The 12,640-nt window shown below is 38.4% G+C and overlaps 2 protein-coding genes across 2 annotated transcripts in view; one reads left to right on the top strand and one right to left on the bottom strand.

The window, feature by feature from the left end:
- The window catches only part of LOC150039056 (uncharacterized), a 341,232-nt gene that overhangs the window by 166,857 nt on the left and 161,735 nt on the right, over positions 1-12,640 (top strand). The window lies entirely within an intron of this gene.
- The window catches only part of LOC150039066 (phosphatidylinositol 3,4,5-trisphosphate 3-phosphatase TPTE2-like), a 71,641-nt gene that overhangs the window by 47,445 nt on the left and 11,556 nt on the right, over positions 1-12,640 (bottom strand). Inside the window, exons 7-13 of the mRNA XM_090328054.1 lie at positions 10,856-10,909; positions 8,797-8,850; positions 7,529-7,579; positions 6,268-6,324; positions 5,420-5,476; positions 3,377-3,430; positions 2,209-2,262 (exon numbers count right to left, since the gene is read on the bottom strand). The gene's annotated coding sequence lies outside the window, so the exon portion shown is untranslated. The remainder of the gene's footprint in view (positions 1-2,208; positions 2,263-3,376; positions 3,431-5,419; positions 5,477-6,267; positions 6,325-7,528; positions 7,580-8,796; positions 8,851-10,855; positions 10,910-12,640) is intronic.

The following is a 12,640-nucleotide window of genomic DNA, read 5'->3' as shown; positions in this document are numbered from 1 at the left end:
AAACAATTAAATCACTACTGCTTTGTAAAACTTAAGAGAACTTTAATCTCCCTGAGAGAGTCCACATGAAGTATCTAAGTGACAAATGTAGGAATGATGATTCCCTCAAAAAGAAAATCACTCCCCCCTGCCCTCCTCCCCCTTCTTCTCCTCTTCCTGCCACTTTCTCCCCCTACTCTTTTTCTTCTGTGTCTTCATCTTTTATGTCTTCCCTTTGTCCAATTGTCTTTCTCTTGCATTGTAATGGGGATTGGACCCAAGAACTTGCCCATGCTAGACACTTAAATGACTTGCTACACATATCCTATCTCAAACCAAAGACAGAGGAATAGTCTGTAAAGATCTTAATGCCCGCTTCAGTGAGGAAAATGCTCTGAAGTCTAGATACTGGCCGTCTCCCTTCCCAGCCCTTCCAGTCCCTGTGACCACCCCAGCCAAGATGGCCTCTAGAGTGCAAGTTGCTGAAGTGTGTCACATTTTCTATGACATGGAAGTTTAAAAATTCTCCACACCAGAATAAAGCAAGAAAAGGAAGAAGGTTGTCCTTTTTTGTCTCATTGCAGACAAAACTTACATCATTGTTGAAGAAGGCAAAGTAATTTTGGATGGAGATGTTGGTGTTACCATAACTGATCCTTTCAAGCATTTGGGGGAGTGCTTCTTGAAACAGGTTGTCACTATGCTTTGTATGATGCAAGCTTTGAAACTACAAATTCTAGAAGAGTTGATATTTTTGTGGGAGCAAAAAAAGTCAAATGATCTGTGTGAACTCCATGCCATTACAAAGAAGCTTCAAGGCATAAAACACGAATGTCAAGCAAATGGGCTGGAAGACCTCAACATGCTTGTATTGCTGAAAAGCTAGGTGGGTCATTAATTGTACTTTCTGAAGGGTGCCCTGTTTAGGCCATCATTCAGTGCCACAAATTAAAGCTTCCATGTTTAATGTTATCCTCTTGCTACCTAAGTAAAGCAAATTTACCTAGGACAGGGTTTTACTGGGGGGAAGCTGTCTTGTCATCTTCTAGAGTAAACTAAGATATATAAATATATGGGGAAAATAGCCATAAATATATCTAGAGTCTAAAGTTAAAAACAAAATCTTGGTGCAGGAGTGCGGGAGTTGGATGGCGGGAGGTGAGGTTCCTGGTTTCAGAGAAGATGGCAGAGGAACTGGATTTCATAGGGCAAGACTCAGTGAGGAGGTGGTCCTAACTCTTGCAGAGCTCATGGAAAGGCTGGAGCAGGCCTGGAGGATGCAAAATTTGCTCCTGAACTTCTGGAGAGCAAGTGTGAAATTGTAGAAGGCGTCACAGAACAGCTGGATCACATGGAAGAAAATCTCAAAAGAGCCAAAAAGGGAGATCTGAAGGTTAGTATATGTCAAATGGAGATGGAGAGAATCCGTTATGTCCTTAGCAGCTGCTTGCAGTATTGACTCACAATGATAGAGAAGTTTTTCCCTCACATTCTAGAGAAGGAGAAGACAGGATCCTGAAGGGGAACCTTGCAGCCTTTCTCCAGAGGAATTTCCCTTCACCAAAGAGCACATGGCTCACAAGGACACTTATCTTAAAAATGTCACCTTAAAGCACATGCCTCCCAACTTACAGAAAGTGGACCTCTAGAGGGCAGTTACCAAACTAGATCCAGACTCATATGTGCTTCTGAGAGTAAAAGAACAGCAATAAAATAGTTTGGTAGAACCGAATCAGATGAGCAGATGGATTGGATGAGGACTCCCAACACTTGATCCAGTATTGTTCCTCTGATTGCTTCTGGAGCAGTGCAGCTAATTTAAAAATAACCAAGTGTGAAGACACGGAACCCCAGAAAACATGAGAAAGCCTATGTCTCTACATGCCTCAGAACACTAAGGAGCTATTGCTCCTGACAGCAGGCTTTTCTCCCATTGCTGTGGGCCAGTAAGAATGGCAGGAATGCTACACTTCCATCTCAGCCAGCATCAGTGGGTGGGGCCCTTGCTCTTTTTGTTCTGAATATGAGGCAAATAAACAAGTCTGTATACCTTTTCAAAATAAAATTCTTTGAAAAATAAAGAATAATTCTTTTAAAAAATCTTAATTGTGAGAAGACTTTAAGAACAGTGTTGAAAGAAATCTATGGACACTTGGATGCCAATACAGTGATCTCCATGTTTGCTTCTTTACACACACACACACACACACACTGTACTTTCTATCTTACATTTTAATTGGTAATCCACTTGTAGGTACTCTTTTGGTTTCTACTTCAGTTTTGCTAAAGAATAAAAAGGAATGCAAAAGAAACCATGTCAGTTTGGGTCAAGTTAGTTATAATTAATGTTTAACTAGCAAGCTGATCTTCTAAACTTTACACGTAGTAATCTACCATGTTATCTGTTCTAGAAAATGATTCTAATTGATCATATCAGGCCTGTGAAGACAGAAGATTTCAACCTGGTTATAGTTCTGCATGCCTGTAATCAATGCACACTAAACGCAGGAGAAGAAAGATCATTCCAGGAGAGCTCAGAGTACCTTGAGACCATGGATTAACAACAGCAGCAAAATGCCGAAAGATGTATTGTTGAACTTCTTATTTTTACTACAATAGGACTTTATAGGCTAGCAATGAGGACCTCAGAAAATAGTATTATAAAAGTATCTTTATTAAAAAGTGAAAGATTTATACAATCTGAAGAGAAACCAAACTACATGACCCTGATGACAAAATGCCATAGGAAGAAAAAGTATCGTCATATTCATAAAACTCTCACCATAATGTGGAATTAGGCAGACAGGCTCACAAGATGACCTAGGACTGGTTAAAGAAGAGCTTATGTGTGATCCTCGACTTTGCTCCACAAAGGATTCTTTTTTAGCATAAACTTTCAGTCAAAAAACTGATTACATATGAACCAATCGATTTTCACTGCTCATGTCATATTGCTACTTCATATGACACCATACATATTAGTAGCTAAAATCAGAAGATAAGTGAATTCGGTCACCATTTAATTAGAATAAAAATGATACGGCTTGAGATAAGTGCCTTCCCAAGCAGGCTTCTAAATGAGATCACATCCAACTTCCACTCACCCCACAGCCATGTGAGAGGCATGTGTGACAGGCTGACCCTTCCTGATGTATGCTTCTTTCATTTTCCTAGCAGCACTGGTGTTCCAACACAGGATCTTTACTTTCTGCCATGCGCTGCATCACGCCTGCCACCAGTCCTTTCATGGTGTTGGTGTTTCTTTGTGTCCAAGTGCTCAGCTCCAGCCATGTGTATGTGCATACTTATGAGTACATGTGTCTGTACATATATATATATATATATATAATATGAACATAAACTTCCACCTCTACACTTGTCTTGGTTTATATCTTACCTTTCTGTCACATTGCCATCATCAGGTGCTGGACAAGGATCATGTGCAGTTGTGCTAAAGTAACAAAAACACCTATGGTCACATATCACATGAATACGGAAGAGTTCAAATTCTGGGTCAAATTCTGATGCAGGTCCTACATTCATGCACTGTTTTTCCCTATAACTGGTTCTCTTCTCACGTTGATTTGAAATAAATGCAACCTTACAGTTTCAGACCATGAAGAAATACACTTGATGACACAAAAATGACAGTTAGCATGACTGGCATTCTGGGAGTGAGTGTGTTTCTAGTTCAGTGTGTCATTAAGGAGGACAGGTGCAAGGTCATCTCCAAAAGAGAAAACAACCACATTACTCACCAAGCCACCAAAGAAATTTGGCCTCAAATCACTAAGGGGAAGGCGGGCGCGTCGACTATCCATGACCTTCCTCACATCTAATCAAAACCTCCAGTTTTTCCAAGTAACTACAGTTAGATGAGAAAAAGTAGCTACAGACTCATTTCTGATCTGAAAACTTCAGTGTCCTCCATTCACATGCTGGGGAAATCATCAGAGTGACTGTTGGAGCAAGGAACTTTTGTGTAGTCCCTCTATTGAACATTTATTCCCATGTCAATCCATCACTTTGAAACTTATCAACCACTTTTCCATGCAAATAAGTGTGAGTATTAGGGGAAGGGAAAAATCTAATCTGAGACGATTAGATAGAACAAAATCTTTATGTTCGTGACTTACAACTAAGTGAAAGCAGTGCTCTTAGCTTTTTGTGTTTTCTCCCTAATGGCCCTCTGTTTTCTCAGTCCAAATTTCCTCTTTCTTCCTAGTTAAGTTCCAGGTTCTCCACTCCTTGTGCCAACTTTTTATTGCCATCATTATAAATATCTACCTTGCTCTAATACTATGTGTGGCACGAGGTCGAGCCTTTTCAGTGTGTAACAGACTTGGATAAGAACAAGTCTTGCATGGTGGCAGAGCAAGACACAGTGCCATTGTAGACACTAATTTCACAATGACAGGGCTCTGAACTATCAGGGATGCATGCATGATCTTGATCTTATACATGCAGTTCTGTGCAGACTCAGTAGCCTCTATTTTTGTTTCTTTTACTTTTCTGCACATCGGATCTGCTCCTTTGGTCCAATCAATTACAGACTCACAAGTTGGAAACGTCATGTTTTCTAGAGGAATATGTTACTAATGTTAACAATGTACTTGAAGCATATTGTCATGACTGAGTCTTTCTCCAGCGCTTCAATGGTATTAGAAAAGAAAGTGATCCACAAATCTCTCAGGGGCTGAGATCTGAGCACCATGGTTCAAAGCCAACCCAGCCATGAAAATCCATGACTCTTATGTCCAATTTACCACCAGAAAACCCAAGGTGGCGCTGTGGCACAAGCGGTAGAGCACTAATAGCCCTGAGCTGAAGAACTTAGGGACAGCACCCAGTTCAAGCCAATGAATTACCAAAAAAAAAATAAAAAATAAAAAGTGAGAGAGAGGGAGAAAGAAAAGTATACCATAACCCAACAAATCTACCTACTCTAGTAGATAATGACGTCTTGTTCACGTTCAACTCACTTCAGAAGAACTCAAGACTTACATATCATCTAATTATCATCTAATATTCCCTGCTGCTGCTCCTGCTCTTCAGATAGGAGTAAGAAAAAGCAGTCTAGAAGTAAGGCTCCCCTTCAGTATGAATGTGGGCCTTTCAGGGTTTAAGCATTCAAAAGAAGGAAGGATCACCTCTTAGCTACTGCTGCTAGGCCTACTTTTGGTTTCAGCAAAGGATTCCCAGGTCCCTTGCCACATTCGGAGTAGCTGACAGGCACCGTGATAATCTAAGAATTTTGGGTGCTAGTAGTTGCCTTCATAGCACACCATGAGCAAGTGTCTTTGGACAGGTTCTATCATTTCTATTGAGTTTCAAAACACATCATGATTACATTCAATATCGATAAGCAGTGCTTGTGTACCCTGAAGATATCATTGTGCAACATGAGTTATCACTTAGATGACAAAAAAAATCAACTCACCAACTACTGATGTCTTCATTGGAATGAACTATAACAGCTCTTAAGCCACTATCCTCACTGTGGACATATTAAACACACATAATAATTAACTGGGAAAATGTGAGAATTAATCACGCATTTTTTTTCCAGAACACTAAGTTAGGAAACTAAGGTCTTGTGAATGCAACACAAAAATGCTGCCAACAGAGCTTCATCTGTACCATTTTTGTCCCTGCCACTCCTGCCACTACTGAGATCTCACCCCAGAGCCCTGTCCTTGCTACTCCTTTGTTCATGGTATGGTGACAATTTGGGCCTATAATGAGATATGATAATCTAAGGGTTTTGGGTGCTAGTATTTGTCTTCACAGCACACCAAGAACCACTGTCTTTTGATCTGCTCTATCATTTTCTACTTAGTTTGAAAACATGTCATGATTATGTGTGATATGAACAGGCAGTCCTGTGTGCTCTGAAAAGCCATCATTTTCCAAAATGATTTATCAATTAGATGAAAAATCAACTTACAGTAAATGAAAAAAAATTCTAGAATACAGAAACAAGAGCTTTACCTTGTGTGATAGTTGTTCTTAATGTACTATGTTATTTCTCTTTTCCTTTTTCCCCTTAATTGTTAATCTCATATTGTTATTGTATCTGAAAATTTACCTGGAGCATTACATATGTTTATTTGAAATAGAAGAGGGAGGGGATAAAGCAAGTTGATTGGAAAGGTGTAGGGGAAGGGAAATGGGATGAAAACATAAACAGGGCTATCAATGTGTGAGAAGAAATTCACCTACTATCTGAGGAAAATAAGTGTAAGCACTCTATACATGATCCCCAAAATAAAAAAAAAATTAACTCACGCAGTACTGATGTCTTCGTTTGAATGAACAACAACCGTGGTTAAGTTGCTGTCTTTGCTGTGGACAAATTGAAACATATAAAAATTAAGTAGGACAATGTGGGAAGGAATGTTGTATTTATAACAATATTAGGTTAGAAAACCATAGCTTGTGCATGCTACACAGATGCTCTGTCAAATGTACTATGCCTCTATCTCCTCTGTCTCTGCCAAAACTTCTCTCCAGTACTGAACTCAGAACTCAGAGCCCTGTCCTTGCAACTCCTATGGTGATGGCATGGTGATCCCTCCTACCTAAGGCTTGCCTGTTCAATGACACTTCCCCTTAGGATTTCACCAGAATGGTAGATGGATGTGTAGACTTGGGTTCACAGGTGAGATTCTGTCTACAGTGGGGTTGAACAGCAGAGGATAGCAATATGAAGCCTTCCAGAGTATTCCTTCTGGCAGAAGTCCATCTCCACTGAATGAGCAAAATGCATTGCATGTGTGAATGAGGAAGAAGAGATTCAGTGATAAACAAGAAAGTAAAATATTCCTGGAGCCCTGACTTGAAGCCATAGTATCAGAGTATTGCCACTCTGCCACACACGTGTGGACATAATCGATCTTTCTCTCTCTGTCTCCTACCTCTTTCATTGTAAGCATAAATTTATTCACGAAACCTGTATTCACAGATGTGAGCAGTAAGGAGCTTGACATAATGCTGTGGAGCCATCTGTCTATCCAATAGAAATGGTGCCCATAAAGTACTCACACTGTCACAAACCTTACAACCACAGTTTTGAAAAGCTGGCATTAATGCACAATGAACATAATATGTATAATTTAAGGTCTAGGCCTACAGAAAGTGTATAGCCATCAAAGAACTGGACATAGCCAACAGAATATGGAAAGGACCGAACAAACATGTAGCCACTTCGATCTGACACTTGTATTTCTTCACCTGTGAAGAAATTGTTATGGCAGGAAATAAATGCATAGGATTCTGTGTCTTTGCCATCAGACCAAAGGAACACAACCAGTTGTAGTAGGATCTCATACACTGGCAATGTGGGGGGTTTTAGGCGTTTCCCTTCACTGCTCCCTACAATAGCAAAACACTTTTGTGCAACTCATTTCTCATTTACTCATCAAAATGGAAAAGGGGCAATCTGACAGACAGAAGGTACACTGACAATATTTGGAAACTACCCAGAAATGATCAATCTGTTTCATAACATTTATATTTATGTATGTTTATCTACTTGTAGATATCTGACCTTTGCTTGAATTCTTCCGTCCCAAGATCTGGTGGGTCATTTTTATCCAAGCTAAAGAGAATTAAATTATAGATAATCAAATACAATGTGCAATAATAGTTTTACATTTTCACTCAGTGTAGTAAGTTAATCTAAGACTAACAAATTTGTAGAAATCAAAACTTTTACATATTTAGCTAAATGAACAAAGGAATTTAATTTGGGGTAGGGGAGTTACATTTTATCATTTCAAAAGAAATCTTTTATGCATGGTCAAAGAATTTTTCTCTCTTAGTAAACCTAATACACTGCTCCCTACAATAGCAAAACACTTTTGTGCAACTCATTTCTCATTTATTCATCAAAATGAAAAAGGAATAATATGACAGACAGAAGATACACTGACAATACTTGGAAATTTCCCAGAAATGATCAATATGTTTCCTAACATATACTTATACACATTGATGTATATGTCTATATCTGACCTTTGCTTGAATTCTTCTGTCCCAAATTCTGCTGGATCATTTTTATCCAAGCTAAAGAGCATTAAATTATATACAGTCAAATACCAAGTGCAATCATAGTTTTACTTTTTTACTTAAGGTAGTAAGTTAACCTAACACTAACAAATTTGTAAGAAATGGAAACTTTTACATATTTATCACTTCAAAAGAAAGCTTTTATGCATGGTCAAAGACTTTTTCTATCTTACTAAACCTAACACACTGATTATTGGTATCATGTAGTTTAATTGTACATGCAACTCACTTCAGAAGAACTCAATCCATTATACAATCTGATTTTCAGCTTTCTAAGTCTGCTCTTCTCTCTCCTTCCTGTCACTAACTTGGCTGATTTCTTAACTGCTTCTCACCAAAAGACAAGAAACAACAGCCTAAAAGCTGGACTCTCATCATACCTGAAAATGAGCCTGTCTACTAAGTACCAGATTTCTAGAGAAGGAAAGAGGCCAACCAGCATTTTCACCTCAGAAACACTGAGACCACCTCATTGTTCCTGACTGGGACTCTCTCCTCCATTGTCTCAGTACAAGTTGCAGGAAATAGGTAAATAAGGTAGAGAATAGGTAAATAAGGATACGGTTACTATGTTTTACTTCACAGTATACCATGACCAAGTCTCTGCTGCCTGACGCTATCATTTTCAATTTAGTTTCAATACAAGAGAAGGAATACATGAGGACACTGATCAGCTGTCATATAGATTGGGTACTAACCTCACCCTAGAAGTGAATTTACACTCAGATGACAGAAAATTCAACTCACCAAATGTTAATGCTTGGGTCACAAACTGCAATGGCAGTTAATGCTGTGTCATCTCTAAAAAATAAAATAATAGAAAATCAGCCCCAGAAAATCAGTTGGAACATTTAGAAGAAATCAAACTGTTTCTACAAGGCTGTGTACTAAAACCATAACTGTGTTCATCTGAGGAACATGCTCTGCCACTTGAGCTACATCGCCATCTCCAGCTCTTCTGTTCCCTCTAGCTATTTGCTCTGGTACTATGGTGTGAAGTAGGAGACCTGTACTTAAATGAAAAGCAGTATTTCCATTTTACAATAGAATAGATTTGAATCTCTTCAGGAACTTAAATATGGAACTTAGAAAAGTAAAGTTTTTACACAAGATAGAAGAATTGTTCGCCCTACCACAGTACCTAATGCCATCTTGTATGACTTTCAATGCAATGCAATTCAAGGGCGCTCAACCCAGAGGTCACAGTCAATATTCTGCTTCCTCTCTTCCTCCTATTCCCTTCTTATTTTCAACAATCGTGGATGTCTTTACTGACTTACTTGCAGAGAGTACCAATGGGTGGCAGGCCAGAAGCAGAGAACTCTCCACTGCTAACCAGGACAGTGAGAACTCCCTCTCCTTCTGGAGTCTCAATCCTTCACCCAATTTGCAAAAAGAAAGAATGGCACAAAAAATTGCACTTCCCTGACCTTCCAAATGTTCCCACAAACATGGTGCTTAGTCTCTCTACAGCTTTCTACACAAGTCTGTCGACATTTGGGTATCTGACCACTTAGGGCTGTCTTGTGTGCATCCATGTGCATCCTGCTAGTTATTATCAACATCAATAATTAAATTGCACACAGTCAAATACTGTGAGAATTCCAAAACCTACTTTTTCTCCCCAAATAGCTATAACTGCCTGAAAACTAACTCTACATATACTGTATATGCAAGGGGGTATTTCGTGTGCTTTCCTAAAAATATGGCCTCTCACTTCAATGAAATGTTCACCTGTGCTAAACAACCACTTATGCAAGACTGACAAATTCTTTTCCTAAACCACTGGTAGCACTGTTTTTGTGGGTTTCCTTATCTTCCATTTCCCTTGCTATGGAATTAATCAAGCTGATCTACCACCTACATTTCTGCTTTCTCTCTTCCCTCCATGCTGGCACTATTGTTCTCTATCCATCCAGCCTCTCTGAGTGATAAAAAGGATTTGTATTTCATGAGTTATTCACATTAATATCCAGAATATATGTTGGAATGATCGCACAGACATGCTTTTACTATTTAGTAGTATTTCACATTCATATAAAATTCTAACCCTTACTTGATGGTAAAAGCCTTCTCATCCCCTAAATAAATCACAAATGGTATGAGGGAGGTGTCTTCAGCTGTCACGTCTCCCATGAACATCTGATATCCTAGTCATTATATTTTAACCAGTCTCCTTCCCACAGCAATTGAAGGAGACACATCAGGGATGAATACAGCATGAAAAGATTCTCTGGTCTTTTCATCACCATCTCTTGAAATAGACATCCAGCACATAACTGTGTAAATTTTTGTTTAGGCCTGAACGTGAACTTAGAGGTAAGGCATTTTTGGATAATACCTATCAAATTAAAACCCAGTAATGACCAGCCTTTACTCATTCATTCTGGAGGAACAGAGGGAGGGAGAGAGGGAGGAAGAGAGAGAGGGAAAGGGAGAGAACACATCTAAGTTGTTTCATCCTCTAGCTAGAGAAAACAAATTCAATAGAAAGAAGTTTCTTAACCTGCTAAATCTTACAGCAAAACATTAAATTGTTTTTGGCCATTAAAATAGATTAGGAACAAGAAACATTCTTGGTATTTCTTCTTAAAAATAGCTAACATTTTAGAAAGGAACTACTGATATTATGGCCAAAGTAAATTAGAAAAATATCAAAGACCTTCAATTGTCATCTATACTTACAGGTCCCTAATCTCAATTACTTTCTTTTCTGTGACTGTCCTTTCATGGATGACTGTACTTACATACATGTAAATATGCATAAATACACATGGGTGACATTGTATGTTTATTCGGACCTTACCCTTCATTGTTGGTTCCTTTGTCATGTTCAGTTGAGGTATCAGATAAAATATCACTAAAGAATGAAACCAAAATATATAGTCAGAGGCTCCAATGATTTTCTACATTTGATTACATGTCCCTCCTTTCTTTCTTCCATAACCCATTAAACATTCAGATTTTTGTTCCATTTCTATGTATTTTAATTTTTTCTATTGTTTACTTCCATGTCTATTTCTAGTTGAATTCCACCATAGTATGATAGCACATGGTAATATTATCTTTTCTTATATGTCCTGTTAAGACTTCCTTTAGACTCTGCCAAGAAACCTCTTTGAATAATTACTACGGAGGAGTATTAGAGAAAGGAAAAGGAAAGAAGAGAATAACGCTGCCTCTATGCTGTAAATATTATTTCCTTTGGGGAAAGCTTGGGGTTGCCTGGACGATACTTATTCTGGGACTGCTGGATGGAATATTCTGCAGATATGTGCTACCTTTGGCTCTGGGTCTTCAGTTAAATCTGGTTTCTTGCGGATTCTTTGGAAAGGATCGAACATGGTTGGGATCCATCAACTCAGTTATGTTCAGCGATGTCTGTTGTGTCAAATTGGGTGCATTGAGGATTAGTTGCCTTTTTGTTGTTAATCATTACAGTGTCTTTAGCAAAATGAAATGACTTTCATGTTGTAATACTTTCAAGTTTTCTTTGCCAGATAGGAGTACATTTACATTTGCTTCCTTTTGGGTGCCATTCTTGGAATATCTCTTTCCATCCATTCACATCAAGCATGTGACTGTCTCTGTTAGGGAGGTGGACTTCCTTCTTTCTCTTTCTTATTATGTTTCTCTGCAGGTACTATTGGGTTTCCTCTTAGGGCCTGGGTGTTCTACTTTAGCTTTCTCTATTAAGATGAATACTCTACCACTTGAGCCATACTTCTTGCTTTCGGGAAGTAAACTGCTGGGTTTCCTGCTGATATTCCTATTTAGAATGCCACTGCTTTGTTCCAGAAAGGATTCTATCCTTTGGTTGAAGTGTAGCTGATATAATGACTAGAAGAAATTCTCCTCATGACCTGTTCCTCTCTTACCCTAGTTGTTATAAAGAAGGAAGAAAGATGTGCATTTGTCTCTCAGTAGCTGGGCTGTCATGCCTGTGTCTTAGTTGCTTCCCATACTTCTTATTTCACATTTTGACATCTGTTGGTGTACGCACAAATATATTTCTTTCCTTCATGCTGCCTTTAGAAATATGTGTGGATATATATATGTATATGTATATATATATATATATATTCAGAGAGTCCTCCTAGATTTAAACTCACATTTCAATGCTAGATCCCACATAACATTCTACAGACACTTCTTCCAGGATAAGAAAGTCTCGTCATAAGGCACAACTATACTATACATTTTCAGTCAAATAGCTACCTACTTTATACATGAAGTGATCAATTTTCTCTACTGCTATAACACTGATACCTCATACTTCAGTATACATATAAGTAATTAAAATCAGTAGATAAATGAAGCTAGGTCATCAGTTTGATTCGAATGAAAGTATGTTGTTAATGATTACTAATAGTGGAACTGTCCCTCACTTAACAACAGTTTCTTAGTATTACCATATATGCACATGAAGGCATGTATCACTTGGAAAGTTAGAGTGTAAATACTGCACCCACACAGATTTTACTGATTATTAAGTCTTTTAACCATATGCTTCCTGTTGCTCATTAAGTTAACTACTGCTAGTAGTAAAGAGTAAATTGATAGGCCAGATACACAAAGAAGAAGAGAATAA

Source organism: Megascapheus bottae, unplaced genomic scaffold, assembly GCF_031878675.1.
Source record: "Megascapheus bottae isolate mThoBot1 unplaced genomic scaffold, mThoBot2.hap1 HAP1_SCAFFOLD_50, whole genome shotgun sequence".
In the NCBI taxonomy this organism is placed as follows: Eukaryota; Metazoa; Chordata; class Mammalia; order Rodentia; family Geomyidae; genus Megascapheus; species Megascapheus bottae.
The sequence above is the reverse complement of the archived record's forward strand: the minus strand, read 5'-3'. Positions and strand labels throughout refer to the sequence as shown.